General features: G+C 44.5%; 1 protein-coding gene across 3 annotated transcripts in view; it reads left to right on the forward strand.

The window, feature by feature from the left end:
- TG (thyroglobulin) overlaps positions 1 to 17,497 on the forward strand; it is a 273,445-nt gene that overhangs the window by 125,724 nt on the left and 130,224 nt on the right. The window lies entirely within an intron of this gene.

A 17,497-nucleotide genomic window follows, 5' to 3' on the forward strand; every position in this document is an offset into this window, starting at 1 on the left:
CACTTTTTATGGATAACTGTTATTAAGGGAAAGAGTTTGCTAATAGCTCTATCATCTTTTGCTCTTATTTTTAGTTGACATATAATAATTTTACATATTTATGAGATACAGAGGGATATCTTAATACACGTATACAATGCATAATGATCAGACCAGGGCAATCAGCATATCCGTCGCCTCAAATATTTATCATTTCTTTGTGTTGGGAACATTCCAAACCCTCTCTTCTAGAGTTTTGAAAATATACACTAATTGTTAGCCATCCTTCCACTACAGTGCTACACAACTGTAGGAATCATTCTTCCCATCCCCCTGAAACTGCATACCCTTAACTAACCTCCCTGTCTCCTCCCCCTCCTCTGAACTTCCCAACCTCTAATGACCACACACAATCATATATTTTAAAAATTCCTATTCATGGAATGACTAAATCACCATGAACCAGTCACCATGCTAAATGCTTTCTATATTTTAGTCTTCACAACTGCCCTACAAGGTGTGCACAACTGTGTCCATTTTCTAGATTTGGAGGCTAAGGCTCAAAGAGGCCCAAACTCACATAACCAGTACTTTGTAGAGCTGAAATTTATACTCAACCCAGATCTAAACCCAGAGTCTCCCCACTGAAGACAGTGGCTGTCGCTGCTCCAGTTCCCGAGGAATCAGACTCTGAGATGAAGTTTAGTAGGAAGGCCAATTTTTTTTTTTTTAAGCAAAAAATTAATTCTACCAACAGGGGTGTTAGGAGGCAAGGGAAGGCCCAGGACTGGGCTGAGGGAGAAGATGAACCTTAGTGTTGTCTCAGTAGAGGCCTCAGCTGGCCCTTTAGGGATGCTGAAGCTGGGATGACGTTTAAAATTGTTATGGCCTCACACTGGTCACTCATTACCATGAGCTGCTCTGAGTGGGGCGTGACCTCCAGCCGAGAGTCCTGGAAGGGGGCTGACGGTAGTCTGCCTCAGCAGCACCCACCACTGCTAATGTAGAGCCCTGTAGTCCTAGAGGGAGTCAGGGACCCCGCAGCACCCTCCACGGTGGCTTTGCACTCTAATAATCCAGCCTGGGACATGTCTGAGGGTGGAATGGGTGCCTTAAACACTGCACCAACCCAGGCACACTGTTTTCTTACTACTGTAGGCGCTGGGCTGATGGCGTATTAAAGACACACAAGACTGATTCTTCATCCCTTTGGTCCTTGGGCCAGAAGGCCCGGGTGAGTGGTCACTGGTTCCAAACTTGTTTAATGTTGTATAAAGCTTAAATGTCCTGTCGAAATATGCACAGAGCTTATGCACGCGTGCACACACGCACACACACACACAAGCCATTTTGAGGCAGCTCACAGTGCATACCCTGTCACTATTTCATCAGAAAAGTTGTCCAGGGATAGGTTTTATATCCCAGGGGCCAGCAAGACATGACCGGTTAGCTCACGCTGTTTCCTCACTTCGGTTGAGAGTGCCAAACGAATCATGTAGTCAGCAGCTGCAACACTCAGCATTCGGGTAACTCCTCTCCCAAGCTGGGATGCACATCTGCCAGGGACTGTGCTGCCTGGGTGACTGTAATTGCTATGATGTGCAAGGGTAAGTGTGGTGTGGGCACAGCCTCACATCTGGCAGCCGCCTGGACCTCTTCTCTGTCTCCCTGAGACCGAGAGATTGAGGAGAAAGAAACAGCTGGCAAGCTGGCACTGCAATGTTGGTAGGTCTTAAGAAACTGAGAAAGGTGAGGAAACTGGTTCTCAGCTCCCTTCCTTTCTGGAAGGCTTCACTTCTCTCCACGGGTGCAGGAGGGAGCCACTAGCCAACAGAGAAGTGCTGGGTTTAAGACTCAGTTATGGTTTCCCCTGCCTTGGCTGCCTTTCCCCTTTGTTCAGTTACTTATTCATTCAGCAAGCAGTTGGTGGGTACCTACTTTGTACCAGGCATTAAGCACTGGGGCTACGGCTATAAATGAGCAACATGAATGTGTCAGAAGATGCATCATAGGCTCCCTCTTTGGGAGTGTTTGTGTGTGTATGCGTAAACTCTGTGCATATTTGGATAGGAAATTTAGGTTTTATACAAGCATTAAACAATTTGGAGTCAGTGCCTGCTCACCTGAGCCTTCTGGCCCGAGGACCAAAAAGGATGATGAAGAATCAATTCTGTGTGGCCTTAATGTGCTCCATCAGTTTGATAGAAAACGATTGTATTAGGTTGGTGCAAAAGTTATTGCGGTCTTTGCCATTGAAAGTAATGGGAAAATTGCAATTACTTTTGTACCCACCTACTAGGAAGAAGACAGTGCTCCTGGGTTGGTGCGGGAGAGCCTGCACAGTGTTTCATAGCACGCATTCCACCCTCAGACGTGTCCCACATTGGACTAAAGTGTATAGACTGTGGAGGGTGCTGTGGGGTCTCTCACGCTCCCTTTAGGACGGAAGGGCTCTACCCCAGTGGCTGTGGGCGCTGCTGGCAGAGAGACCACTGTCAGCCCTGTTCTGGGAAAAGATCACACCTCTATAGGGTTTGTTCCTCCTCTGCTCTGAGCCCCAGGTCACTTCCTCCAAGGGATTGCTGACCACCCCATCCAGAGTAGCTCCCTTCTGCACTGTCCACCCCGTCACCCTGCTGTACTGCCTCTGGGAACTATCGCTGTGAACTGTTGTCATTTGTGTGCTTGTTGAGTATTGCTTGCCTTCTCTGGAATGGGAGCTGCAGGAGGACAGGGACTTTATCTGTCTCATTTACTGTGACGTTCTCAGCACCTGTGGGAGTCAGTGTTCAGTAAATATTTACCGAATGAATGAATGGATTTTTCTTGCTTGCTTGTTAGATTTTGGGCTCCCAGAGGGCAGATATTTTGTAATTCATGGTTGAGTTCTTCACACTTAGCAAAATGTCCAGTATAGAGTAGATGCTCAATATTATTTTATTTATAGTTATTTGGTTTTAAATAATAGATATAAGTCTCCACTTTGACCTAGGTCAGTATTTAAAGGTAGACGTGATCGATTAATGTGTGTTGAAGAAATGAATGAATAGCAGAATGAACAAATGAATGAATGGTGAGGGTGGTCGTGGAGTACTGAAAGCGACATGGGAAATGAGTTTGGGCAGCCAGGTTTTGAACCCTACCTTTGGCACTCCTTAAGTATGTGACCTTGGCTAGTTTAAAGAATCTTTCTGCATTTCAGTTGTCTCACCTGTAAAATGGAGATGATTGTACCTACTTCAAAGAGGTTGTTTTTAAGCTTAAAAGAGATATTATACATAAAATTGCTGTACTCAATGCTCAGTAAAGGTTGGCAGTGGTGGCATGGCTGGGTTAGGCCATGTACTACCAGTTCCCATGGGGTCCTTTCACAGGTAATCTTTGTAAATGTTACCCCTGCAGTTGTGCTGTGCACAATCTGTGCAGCTGTACATAGTGAGTCTGGGAGGCACTTGACAAATGTTTGCTGAATGATTATGTCTTAAACCCTTGCTAGATCTTAGAGTCTTCGAAGATGGAGAAAATGTACGGATTTTCTACAGTAACTTTCTCCTATACAGTGCCAGTTCTGTACCTGGTCCATCAAAAATTTGCTTAATTATATTTAAAGGATATAGAGCCAGGAACAAAATATACCAACAGAAAATCTACCATTTGGGTTTGGTTATTTAGCCTTTAGCTTTAAATATTTTCTTCAAAATATCCTTCTTAGCTATGGAAGATATCCTTCAGCCTAGAATCAGTCAGAAACCATGTAAACAAAAATGGCCTCAATCAAAACTGTGAGGTAGAGGGAGCTGGCGTTTGGTACCGCCCTGTCTTCCTCTCGCTCTATAACTCCTCTGTGCCCACTCTGGGGAACTCCTGACTACATGCTCTTAAGCCATGCTTCTCATCTAGAATGACAATCCCAAGGCAAGACACTGTGATGAAAAAGTGGTTTTTCTTTCCTTCTCACCCCTGAACAGTTGTCTTGAACAGGCAACTGTTAAAAATAGAAGGACCTTGTTTACTTATTATTTTATTTTCTGGTGCCATCCTGGAGCCTCTTGAACCAAATGGAATTAACAAAGTTATTGACGCTAAGGTGAAAATATCAATATTTTAATATCTTTTTCTCAGGGTTGTTCACAGTTTAACAAGTGGGTAAACTAGTTCTATTCTGAGAGCAGAGATTCAGAACTTTTGCCAAACACATGGGGGAAATATTTTAGGCAGGTTGCCTGTCCTGGGACCCCTCAGACCCTTCTACATAGCTAACGGTGAATTAGACCATCCCTGAGTTCAACCCACTAGAAGATTTCCTTAGTTTAATGACTTATAATAATTTTAATCACTGATTAAAAATAGTGATAGTATATTACAAATGGCTAGTGCTACACAAAGTTTTTTAAAATGATCCTTCAGTCTTGCATTCATTTATTCTCCCTTACTGTTGAATGTGCTGAATTCGCTGACCTCCTGAAGGAACTCAGTTTGACTTATTACAGAAGCATCCACCTCTTCTCCCCAGTGTATGAAGTCCAGGAGGTGAGAGGAACCCAGCTTAAGAGGATGGAGTGAGGGCTTCAGTATGAATGGAGTGCCTGGTGTCATGGGAAGGTGAGATGGGGAAAGAGGAGAGAAGGGGCTGGGTCAGATAGTGGAAAGCATTGTTTATCCTGCTGTGATGGAGTAAGATTGAGGTAATGAGCTCCCTGTCACTGGAGTATTCAAATATGTTGAAGGTTCTCTTGTTGTGCGAGGGGTTGGCTTAAATGTCTTTTAAATTTCCCTTTAAAGTTTGTAATTCTTAGCATTGGCTCAGTTATGCTGTAGCATGTGGTTTTTTTTCCCTTCTGCTTTTGTGATCGCTCACCCACAGGCAAGCAGAAGGACCCGGGCAAAAGCAGAAGCTGGGAAGCACAGAGCCTGGTGGTGGGCAGATCTCAATCTCCGTTCTAATTCTATTCCTACTCTATGAATAACCTAGGGAAAGTCACTGCACTGCTCTGAGCCCCGGTTTCCTTAAGGTAGAATTCACCATGTTGCCTATTACCTACAAGTTGAAATTTGGGTAAAGTCCTGTGTGTAACATGCTTAGCCTACTACCCACCACATATAGCAAGTGCTTGATAAATGGAACGAGCAGCAGCTGCTCCTGCTCCTGCAGAGATCAGACACAGGTCTCTAACGCGGGGCAAGGGTGTTGCCTTGGGAGTGTGTGTTCAAGGCAGCTGTGTGAGCTTCGGCAAGTTCCCACAGTTCACCCACGCCCTTGTTCCGCACCCCAAGGGAGGCCTCCATGGTGCTGGAACCGCTTTGCTTAGCTCAGATTGTTTGTTCACATGCATTTGTGCCTCAGAATTTCTAAAGTTTTGCCCAGGCACCCAGCATCATGAATAAGACCCCATGAAAGAGGAGTTCAGATGCTCTTAGGAGACTCAATTCTTGTACTCTCTCCATGTAGCTTTTGTGTTTGGGCAAGTTGGTGGGGATGTCCACTTTTTGGGAGTCAAACTTCTTAGAGAGAAATCAGATTCACTCTGAGCCTTTGAAATTTTGCTAGGAATTTTGCTGGGGATGAACTTAGTACTTTGTCGTGAGGACATAGAAGGAATGTAGATCCAAGTCTGGTTTCGTGTGTATGACTTTTTCTTAGTTAGAAATTTCCCTAGTAGCGTCTTTGAAGTTAGCAACATGAAAGATGGTTACTCACCAACACATAAGCTCATAAACTGAGCAGATGCTGGGCCATTACAGACGTCTTTGGAAACTTCTGCCTGCAATGAGAAGCCACAGGGAACCACTTTATGAGGCTGCAGTGGAGTCATACAGAGGAGGTGGCAGCTGTGGGGCAGTGGGGATTGAGAGGGAGTAGTTTGGATGAAATCCCTGGCAGTTTGGCTCACCGGTCACGAGTTGTGATCTTGGCCATATTATGTAGCACCTCTGAGCCTCAGTTCAGCCCTCTGCATGATAGTAATTAAGGCATGGGATGATGTAGTTATTAATTCTTGCAGTGTAAATAAAAGTGTTTTATAAACTAGAACACACCACGTAGAGGTGAGATTTTATTAAATCGGCTTCCCATTATTTGCTTCCTATGTGACTAATCTATTAACTAATTGACTCAATAATTATTTACAGAGGTTTTGTAGTATGTGAATAATAATAGTCTTAATCTTCATACAGATATAAATTAGTACTCTATTACTCCTTTATTAATTAACTTAATTCATTCAATACATATTTATGGATTAGGGCGGTTTGTGAAAAAAATAGTACTATTGTTCCTGTTTAGCACATAGTGAACACTTAGTAAATGCAAACTACAACCACATTACTCTTTCTATTGTTAATATTTTTTTCCTTGCTATTATAGGTCTTGGAGAATCAGTGAAACTGAAGCACAGTCTTTGATCTCAAGGAGCTCATGATATAACAGGGAGGTTTAAAAATGAGCAAATTGCAATGCAGTTCATTAGTGGAACAGTAAACATATCTAGGCATTTAGAGGAGAAGAAGTAGGCATTTAGAGGCGATGGTGGTGGAGGAGGCGGCTGTAGAAGGGGATTTCAGAGTGGATTATCTGAGCTGGGTTTTGAAGGATGATATGAATTTATCCTATAAGTAAACTGACTTAACTTTGTAAGTCAATAGTGCTGCTCACACTAATAGTGTACAAAGTCATGTAACACAGAGTGTGTTGACAGACTACCAGCTGTGAGAGTGGGGTGGTAGGAAGCAGACTAATGAGAGATAAAATTGGAGAGGTAGGCAAGAGGGCAGGAGATAGATTTCAAGGAAACTCAGGCACTATGTTTTTTGTTTGTTTGTTTGCTACAAACCTAGATGGAGTGTGTTTGCCACAGGGAGAATATTCACTTATAATCTGAAATTTATACTTAAAATGATATTTATTCAGACTTTCCTTATGTAGTGTCCTTTCTAGATGAACATTTAGTCCACTTGAGCACCAATCAAGGACAAGACTTAGGGTTTTGAGTTGGGCAGCCCCATGGCTGGTGGTGCCAGTTCCAAGATAAAGAATGTAAGAGGGGAACCAGTGGAAGAATGTGGTTGTGGGTGGCAATGAGATTATGTGTTCAGTTTTCAACATGCTGAGCTTAGAGGACATCTGCTTGGAGGTGTCCAGTAAGCACTGAATATATAAGCGTGGAGCTTGGGCAGAGGGTCTAGCCTGGTTATGTTTGGTGATCATTAGCATGTCAGTGGTATTTGAAGTTGTAGGGATATGAGGACACCCATGGAGAATGTCAGATGTAAAGAGTAAGGGTCAAGGGCAGTCCCCTGAGGAGAGGAGGAGACTCTAGGAAGAGCAGCTGGAGACAGGGGAGGCACACTGGTGGCATTTGCTATCATGGAACCCAGGCCAGGGATATGTGATTCACCACTTCAAGGAAAATGGAGACTGGAAATGTCCATTGGGTTAGTCATGAAGAGTCCTTTGAAAATTCAGTGGATTAGCTGGGCGTGGTGGCTCACACCTGTAATCCTAGCACTTTAGGAGGCCGAGGCGGGCGGATCACAAGGTCAGGAGATCGAGACCATCCTGGCTAACACGGTGAAATCCTGTCTCTCCTAAAAATGTTTTAAAAAATTAGCCGGACATGGTGGCAGGCACCTGTGGTCCTAGCTACTCAGGAGGTTGAGGCAGGAGACTGTCGTGAACCTGGAAGGTGGAGCTGGCAGTGAGCCGAGATTGTGCCACTGCACTCACTCCAGCCTAGGCGACAGAGCAAGACTCCGTCTCAAAAAAAAAAAAAAAAAAAAAGGAAGAAAATTCAGTGGAGTAAAGAGGAAGGAAACTCAACAGTAGTGATTTGAGGAAGTAGAAACTACAAACTTTTCCAAAGCATCTTGGCTATGAAAAGTCAGAGAAGAAGATTGACAGCTAAAAAAAAAAAAAAAAAAAAAAAAAAAATTGTGGAACATTAGCTGGTAATCATGTTTCAGTTACAGACTACTTGTGACAATGAATTAAAAATAGTATGCTCCACCGTATATATCAAATTTTCCCTATATTTTTTAGGGAAATGGGTCACCTGAAACCCAGACCATAAGATGAGGAACTTTGGGTTAAAGTGTTGTTCTTACGAGGGGGATATTTCAGCATGTTTTTACGCAAAAAGTAAAGTGTCGGTGTTGAGGGACACACTAAAGTTATAGGAAGAATGGGAGTGGGGCTGGGTTGGGGGTAATTGGTAGATGGAGGCCTCTGAAGACATGAGGAAGAATGAGCTCTAGAGCACAGATGGAAGGATTGACTTCCAACGGACACCCTTCTTCTGTATTAGGAGAAATCAAGAGGGAAAGATGCAATGGCTTATAGAGGGGGTGAGGGGGAAGGAAGCTGAAGGAGATATTGACAGATGGCCCCTCTTTGCTCTGGGAGGCCAGAAGTCAGGCACTGGCTGAGAGCAGAAGGGGATGGATGAGGTCTAGGCCTGAGAATGGCAAGCACTGAAAACAGTGGCTGCAAGGAATGGAAGAGAGGGGACCAATTGATCAAACTGTGCCAGGAATCAGTTGAAGCTGAAGGTCCACAAGTTGTAAAGGCACCTGTGTGTTCAGCTGTGGCCATGGGAAATTTCTTCGGCCATGCTCAGCAGACTGAGACAAGCTGCAGGGAAAGACAGCCCATTGGGTTAGTCCCATTGGGAGGAAGAGAATTGAGGACATTGCTTAAAGGGAAGCTGAGATAATGGACCAATGGGAGGTCTTGGTTGGATGATGAACCAGTGAGCATGGATACCATAGAGTGAGTGGGAGAATAGAAATCACAGTGAAATTAAAGAGCTGGTGTGAGTGGGCTAAAGTGTGAATGTGCTGGAAAGAAAGGAAACTGTGGTCCATATCAGCAAGTGCTTGCTTAGGAAAACTACAATTTAAATGGTGATGGAATTCATTGCCATGGCAGGGTTTGGGGTGTGATCATGGAGGCAATTGGCTGTAATGGGGTGGAAATGAAGGTCTCTGGTATTGAAGCAGACAAGAAACTGAGACCAGAGTTTCAAACGGGCTTCTACTTTCCCTAAGATGATGAAACCACTAAGGATTTTAGCAGGATTTGGAGTGGCAATGGACTTGAGGAGTATGGGAGAATCACCAGGCATTCTCAGTTAAGGATCATGAGAAGGACTAGAAGTTTTCATTGTCAGAGGGTTGGGATCCCAGGAACCAGGACTGTGGCCCAGAGTGAAGGAGGGGACATTACAGTCATGGTAAGGACCCTGGTTTCTGGGACACAGAAGGCTGGGGAAGGATGAGACAGGTTCAGGGGGTAGCAGTGCAACAACGTGAGTTGGTTTCAGAGAGAAGGGTGAGCAGTAGTCTGGACCAGAGTGAGAAAGACCAAGATGGTGCAGAGAGGACAGGTGGGCTGGCATTCTGCTTTTTGACTCGGGGAAGGTATGTGGTTACTGCCCTTTCATCCTATCAAATAAGAATAATTTTTTTAAAAACTAGAATCTATTCTCCTCGTTATTTTGCAAAAGGACATTCATTTCCCCAGTTAGGAAGGACCACTATCAGCAGGTCATAAAATTACAATATTTTGCCTTCCAGATGTCATCCCTTATATTGCTCCTTATTCCTGGAAAAAGCACACAAACTCCCTGTCAAGCTGCCAGTAGGATTTTTGGTTCCCACGTGTGGACTCCCCACCCACTGAGGTGCATAACGACTGGGTTCATGCTGTGTCTCATATCTGCCTTCTGGGTCAGAGGTCAGAAAACTGCAGCCTGCAGCCTGCAGCCTGTTTTTGTGTAGCCTAGGAGTGAAGAATAGTCCTATCACATTTTTAAAGGGGTGCAAAAAAATAGAAGAATATTCAGCTGGGAACAAATGTGGCTGGTGAGGCCTACAATATTTACTATCTGGCTCTTTACAGAAGAAGCTCACTGACCCCTGTCCTGAAGGCTTGCATCTTCTCTGTCCTTCCTTCCGTGTCCCTCAATCATTTATGTGGGTCTTTTCTGGTCCTCCTGGGTCACACAACCAGACCTACATCCCCCTGTGGGACCATCTTGATGTGACAGCATTTCTTTCCAGGAAGATGAGGCGGTAGCAACTGTAACATCACTATTATTAATATTCACTCTTAATATTAAATTTTGGTTGAAAAAGCCCTGTTTTACAAGTGACGGCAAGGATGCCATCTTGCATTCAACAATGCAGACAGTGGCGAGAGCTCAGGCTCTGCAGGTTGATGTATGGGAGGTCAAATCCTTAACAAATGTTAGTGAGTGTGGCAGTGCCAAGCAGTTTGCAGGCATTGCATGGCTCCATTCAGCCTTGAGCCTGTGCCCAGAGCTTCCTGATTTATCATGCCGTGGCACACACAGGAGATGTTGACAACTGCATGACTCATTGGGGTAAGCAGATGGGAAGATGGGACCAACCCTAGCTCCCTCCACCCCTTGCCCTCGCACAGGCTGGAAGGATCAGTAGCAAACTGTGACTCTTGCTGTATGAGAAGCTCTGCTTTACAGTTCAGGTAGTAAAACTGTTTCTGTTCACAATTTAAAACAAAAGACCAATAATTGAGACTTAGAGTATAATTTACTCCAAGTCACAGAGCTGGCAGGAGGCAGAGCTGGGATCTGGCCAGGCAGTGTCCCAGAGTGGTCCTTCCTTAAAACGTGCAATGCCACCTCTTAGAACAGGAGTGACCAGAAGAGCCACATTGGACAGCTGCATGTGGATGCAAGGAGACAGCACATGGAGCACATTGCATTCTGTCTGCGCTGCTTTGTACAGGAGATACTTCAACCCTATGAGCCATTTGAATATGTGCATGCGATAGGGTGGGAAGTATCAGTATGATGAGCATTTTATGCTGGAGAGCAGCACTGGGGCAGAGCAGGCCCTCTGTGAATCAGTGAGTGGATGCTCTCACCGAGTGCACACTCATTCTGTTACTTGGCTGCAGCTGCCATAATGAAGTACCACGAACTGAGTAGCTTCAACAACAGACATCATTTTCCCACAGCTCTGGAGGCTGCAAGTCTGGGATCAAAGTGTAGACAAGGTTGATTCCTTCCAAGATCCCTGTGGGAAGGATCTGTCCCCAGCCTCTCCCCTTGGCTTATAGGTGGCACCCTCTCCTTGCACCTCTTCACTCCATCTTCCCTCTTTGCAAGTGTCTTTATCAAAATTTCCCTTTTTATTAAGGACACCAAACCACCATTGGATTAAGGCCTACTCTAATGAACTCACTTTAACTTGATTATGTCTGTTAAGAGTCTATCCCAAATAAGGTCACATCCTGAGGACCTAGGGGTTAGGACTGCAATGTATGAATTTTGGGGGGACACAGATCAACCCATGACACCTACTGTCACTCCTCTGCTAAGCACTGAGTTGCAGAGTTAAAGATGAAAGTGTGCTCACTGAAGAGCTCAAAAGTAGGTATTTGGGGCTGAATGGAGAGGTCACGATGTCTGGGTATTTTTCTAGGGTTTTGAATGTTAAAAGAGGCCCAGGGGTGTCTGCTGCAAGTGTAAAGAATTTCTCCTGGAGAAATGCTGAACCAACCAGCAGCTCTCCTCCCATTTTCATTCTGCAAATAATCACAAAATTACAAGGATGTCTTTATTTTGTCTTCTTTTCCTTCTGTTATCAAAGGAACATCTGGTCTTTGATAAATGCTGTTAAGGACAAATATAGGCCACTATGACGTGGTTCTCACTTGAATAATGGTCTCTGGTGAGAAAGCAGGATATCTCAATGTGGTCTCCGTCCGATGACGACAGGCTGAGATGTGCACTGGGCTCTTCCTTCCAGCAAGTGCCCTGTGTCCATACAGGCCTCCAAGGCAGCTTCCAGTTGCTTCTATTCTGCGTATCACAGGGATCATGAAGGTTTTCTGGGGCCTGAAAGGCTTTTCCTGCCTGAAAGTTTCAGAATGTCACGGTTTACCCCAGCCAGCCTGTGCAGGTGTGGAAACTGCCTCTTCTATTTCCCAGCTGTTTCATATTCAGAAGCAATCACTTGATGAGTACTGAGGAGCTGAGAGAAATTCCTCTTGGTTTTGATTGCGAGAAGAAGGGTGAGGATCCTGAAGGCTTTTGGATGCCTTGGAGCTTAGACTCACTGTTATCTTTATCCTTGATGAGTCCTAAGAAAGTCATGCGATCTTTTTATATACTCAATGGGATGGGGCTGTGATTATTTTAACTTTGGAGACAGTGTCAGACATTTGCTACTGTTTGACATTTCTGCCCTTGGATCTGATACAAAAATGCTTGGAGGCACTTTCCACCTGTTTTTCAAATGAGAAAGGCAATGGCCAGAGCAGAAGCTCACCTGTGGTTACCTGCCAGCGAGCGGCAGACCTCTGCCTGCGGGGTGCATGTAGCCCCACAGTGATGTGTAAATTTTTTGGCCATTTTTAATGTAAATTATTTTATTTCTTCCATGATGATTTAATGGGGCTATCTTTAAACCAGTACAAACATTTCATAAATAATATCTGGCCACTTTCTAAGCAATTAATTTGTTGCTCAATAAGCCACTTCACATCTTTCAGCAAGAAATACATTAAATTTGAATAGCGAAGACATTACACAATAAATTCAGACACAATTAAAATTCGCTTTAAATATTTCTCTGGGGGAGAGGACATCACACTTCTACTCAATGAAGAGAAACATTTTTACAGTCTGAGGTCTTTTACTTTATTTTAACACCTACTATGCCATGAACTCACAGGGAATAGGTTCCAGCAGCTCTGGCCCTTCCCACTGGTTCTCACACAGTGTGCTTCCCTGGGTGGAGCAAGCTGGCGTTTCAGTTGAGCCCAGGTACCTTTCTCTTCGGCTTCTTTTTCTGATCATTTTCCTTCATGTGTTTCAAGAAGCTATCTTGACTCCCAGAGTGCTTAATGTGCTCAATACTCACATTAATTCTCTTGTCAAGACTCATGCCCTTGTTCGCTTGCAACAGTGCCAGCAGTACACTGGGAAACACTGTAAACTCTTCCAGTTTTGCCATGGGAACTCCTGTGGGGCATTCCTTTTTAAACAGTGCCCATTCACTTGATGTCGACAATATCACCTTTCTTACAGACTCACCTATACCTGGCCAAACGAACAACTCCATGTTTTCCAAAAGGCCTGGAGAACATACTGGGTGCCTCTCCTCTTTCCCTTTGTGTTTGTCATTTTGGCTAATTACTGGAAGATGGTGGTTCCAGCTGAAAGGCTTTTTGGCAGTTTTTAACAGCTGAAAACAAACCTTGAAATAAACATTTTCTCCTTTGATGTCTGGGAAGGAAGAAATTAAAAAACAAAGAGAAGAAAGGAAATAAAGAAGGAAGGAGGGAGGAAGGAAGGAGGGAGGAAGGAGGGAAGGAAGGAAGGAGAATTAAAAATGATTCTCTATCAGTGGAAAATTTCAAATATATTCTAGCATAACTTTTTTTCTACTTAGTATCCATTAAAAAAGGGAATCATTGTGGAATGATTAAATCAATCAAATGAACGTATCCATCCCTCGGATACTTTTTTGTTTTGTGGTGAGAACATTTGAAATTGATTCTCTTAGTAGTTTTGAAATGTGCAATATGTTAACTATAGTCACTGTGCTGTGCAATAGATCTCAAAAAAGTATTCTTCTGCATCATATACACATATCATAACCTCATATTATACCCCAAAAATATGTATAATTATAATTTGTCAGTTAAAAATAAAAATTAAGCTTTAAAAAAGGGGATATGGTGCTTTCTAGAAAGGAATAGAAGTGCCTCCATGTCACCCAGAGGCCCGCCCATGCAGAGGCTGCAGCCATGCTGCCTCCAGGTTGTGGGGTGACCCAAGCTGCCTCCTGCCTCTTTGCTGCCCCATCATCCCTCCCAGACTCTTCCTTCTCCTCTGCCCCTGTCCCCCCAGCAGCTCTGTTTTGCAGCGGGATATCACCACATAGGGCTGTCCTGGGTGCAAATACTGACTTGCTGCCTTTCAGCTGTTTGGTCTTGGGCAAAGTCAGTGGCCCTCTGTGAACCTCACTTTTCCCTCCTATAAAATAGGGTTAGGACTGTTCATCTCAATGGAGTACCATTAGGTGGAACCAGATAATCTTTACATGACTTTTCAAGCACTTCCAGCCTGCTAAACAGACAGTAGCATTCATTGCTAGTCTATCTGGTAACAGAGGAAAAAGGCTGTGTGACCTTGATGAGTCTTTCTTCCTTCAGGGCCACTGTTGCTCTTCTGCCCATGGAAGGGGCAGGGCCTCTTACTTCCAAGGGCATGTTCTCCTCCAAGGTCATAGGGCCTGCTGGTGAGCTACTCGTGCTCACTGAAAGAGTCACCAAGACCTTTAACCACCATGCTGTGGGGCTGGATAAGGGCTGGGAAGGTGCCTATTAGCTGCTGGGAATGAGGGCTGATCTGTCAATTACCACCTCAATGAGGAGGTCCAAGACTATAGCACAGCAGAAGAAAAGCACAGTCCCTGTGCCCTGCTGGTAGGACCTCAGCTGAGTTCTGCCCTGTGACCTGGGGCTACCTCTATAACCTTGGGGGTGCCTCTGTAACCCTGGGGGTGCGTCTGTGACCTTGAATGATGCCTCTGTAACCTTAGATGGTGTGTCTATGATCTGGGGGAGTATCCTGTGGTCTTTCCTCCAGTGCCTCAGTGTACCCCTCTGTTATGAAGATCAATGCGAGTTAACATAAGTCACTGAAATTACATAGTAAATCGATATTGTTTTCACTTCTGATTGTGTGTTGTGTTTGGTGAGTGGGTGAGAGTAGGGGGCACCCAGGACCACCCTGTAGAAGTGGAGGGTTGCAATGCAGCTCTAGTGACCGACCCTGCCAACCACAGGTCGGCCTGGTACCCTGGAGGACCATAAGTGGTGAGTGCTGTGACTAGATGCGATGTTAGAATGATTATCCCAGCACCAGCATGAGAATGGCCTGAGCGGACTGAGACTCATGATCAGGAGGCCCTTGTTTGGAGCCTATGTGGTAACTGCAGTGAAACTGATGAGGCCAGAACCAGGTGGAAAAGAAAAAGACAGTTCCCAGAGGGGCTGAGCACGTAGACTCCACTGGGAGGAGGCAGCAAGGATGATAGGTTTTCTGGATTGGACAATGGAGCGAGTGGTGGAAACATTCCCTGAGGAAAGAAAGAACATGATGTAGGAGTGAAAAGGAGCACTGGGGGACAGTAATGGCTTCATTTTGGGACATGCTAAGCTCGTGAAAACTTGAAACGCTGATGTTTATAGATGTTGCTGCAATTCAGCAGCAAGTTTCCCGCGCAAACTGAGGCCCTGCCCATGGCAGTGGCAGACACACTACACAGGAGGTGAGAGACTGTGGAGGCCCTCCTGGGCAGGAAGCAAGCTGCCCTGGGACAGGGGGACAGGGGGACAATGGGACGAGGGGAGGAGGGATCGGGTGGAAGTCAGGAGTGAGATACTTGGTGGGGATATCACTGGCAGTAGTTTGGGCTCCTGTGCCCCTTAAAGAACACCCCTGGTACTTCCATCCAGGCTGAGAGCCCCATCATTTTGAAATGACGGTGTCCAAACTGCATCAGGAGCCAAGTAGCTTGACCCAGAGATGGTGAGGGTGGCTGTGTTTGCTGAGTATTTCCCCTGGGCAGCAGCTCACATCTAGTAACTCATTCATTTGTGGTTATGACCCTAGGAGAGACGGTCTCTTAATATCCCCATTTTACAGGTGAGGAAACTGAGGTTCAGGGAAGGGGAGTGGTTTGCCCAAAGTCACACAGCGTGATCTGGCTGCTTTACTGTGTCTCATTTTTGACATACACTCATAGCCAATTGTTAGTGTCAGCTGCTGGGTGTATTCAACTCTTCTCTGGTTTCTGGCAATATAAGGGGACCCTGACATTATTCTCTAACCAGCGTTGGCTCCCGGGGAGGTGCACAGAGGGCTGTGTGGTCTCATACCACTAGGGAGCATGCCAGTGAGCATGGAGGGGCATCTCTTCTTACCAGGCAGGACAGTTACTCTGCAGGAGCCAACCTGTTTGGCTTTCCTCTTGGCTCACCTCTCCCTCCTACTCCATCTTCTCCCTGCTCTGGAGGAAAAAGACTCCTTTCCTGAGGCCTGGATCCAAGGGCCTCAGAGCAAAGGTGCTGATGGATTAATTTACCCCACAAAGGCAACGGTCCATGTGTCATCTACTGAGAGGCGTTATGCTTATTAGAGATCATGAACAAGGGCAATACGTAACCCAAAGATCTTTAAGATTAGAGTTGCTCAGAGTAGTTAAGGGACTTGCCTGAGGACAACATGTCAAGCTGAGTGAGGTTTAGAACTCAGAACTGTCTCTTCACTAGCCTAAGCTGTGTCTCCAGCAACCATGGCCAAAACAAAACCAAAACCAAAAAGGATATCTTAGAGACCACAGTCATTTTCAAACTTGGATGTGTGTCAGAATCACCAGGAAAGTTAATAGACTACAGAGGCCCAGGCTCTTTGACGTGAAAACTGGGCCTGGACTTTGGAATTTTTGTCACATTTCTCAAGAGAATCTGATGCTCACCCAAGTTCGAGAACTACGATGGACGGTAAGAATCGTCTTGTTTTGGCTTCTTAGACTGTTTTTCCAGGCTGCCACCTTTGGCTGTCAGGTACAGTCCTGAAGTGTCAAAGGAGGCCTGTAAACAGTTGTTGAATGAATACACAATTGAAAGAACAAATATACACAGCTGACTTAGTTAATATCACAGGTTCCCAAACTACAGCCCTGTGGAGGCATATACTTGCTAGACCGGAACGTAGTTTTGGTACTGTTTTCAAAGTAACCATGCAACAAAGAGCCTATTAATATTATGAATAGTCAGTTTTATTTTGATATTAGTAGAAAAGTCGGTAGACTTAAACAGGAAAAACTAGATAGACAAATAATTTAAAAGACGAAATGTTAATTTTTTAGTTGTAGGTGTTTTGAATCATGATTTCAGTCTTGAATTTTTTAATGTGATTTGGCCTGTGGTTTTAAAATGTGTATTAGAATGGGCCATAACCTGTAGTTGGTTGGAATCTCAGAAAACCTGGCACGTTTTAAAGTTTGAGAATTTTATTTTGGCCATTTTCATGTTAATTTTTTTTAAGTGAACTCCTGTCACCCAGGGAGATGTTTGTTGGAGTGTTGACTGGAAGTTGGCTGTCTGGTGTTTTGTTTTAGTTTGGGATGGTTTATTTTTTATTGCAAGAGTTTAGTAAAGCAGGCAGAGTTTAAAAGACAGAGCCTTTTTAATTTAGGCCTTTAAAATTATGTACTTTATTTTTATGCTAAATCTGAAATGTCATGGGACTGGAGTAGAGCTGGAAGGAGGAGTAAGACCGGGAGAAGGGGGAGGAGAGACGGGGATGGAAGAAAACACAAGAGTTGACTTTGTACGTTTTTTTATGTGTTTTTAATTTTTTTTTTAAGTTTATGGAGTCCTTTTGTTTCCATTGAATATGTAGATCAATTAGTTTGGAGATTTTTTTACAAGGCTTTTGTTGTGCCCATTAAAGTCTTT

The sequence above is a fragment of the Papio anubis genome, chromosome 8 (assembly GCF_008728515.1).
Source record: "Papio anubis isolate 15944 chromosome 8, Panubis1.0, whole genome shotgun sequence".
Taxonomy (NCBI): domain Eukaryota; kingdom Metazoa; phylum Chordata; class Mammalia; order Primates; family Cercopithecidae; genus Papio; species Papio anubis.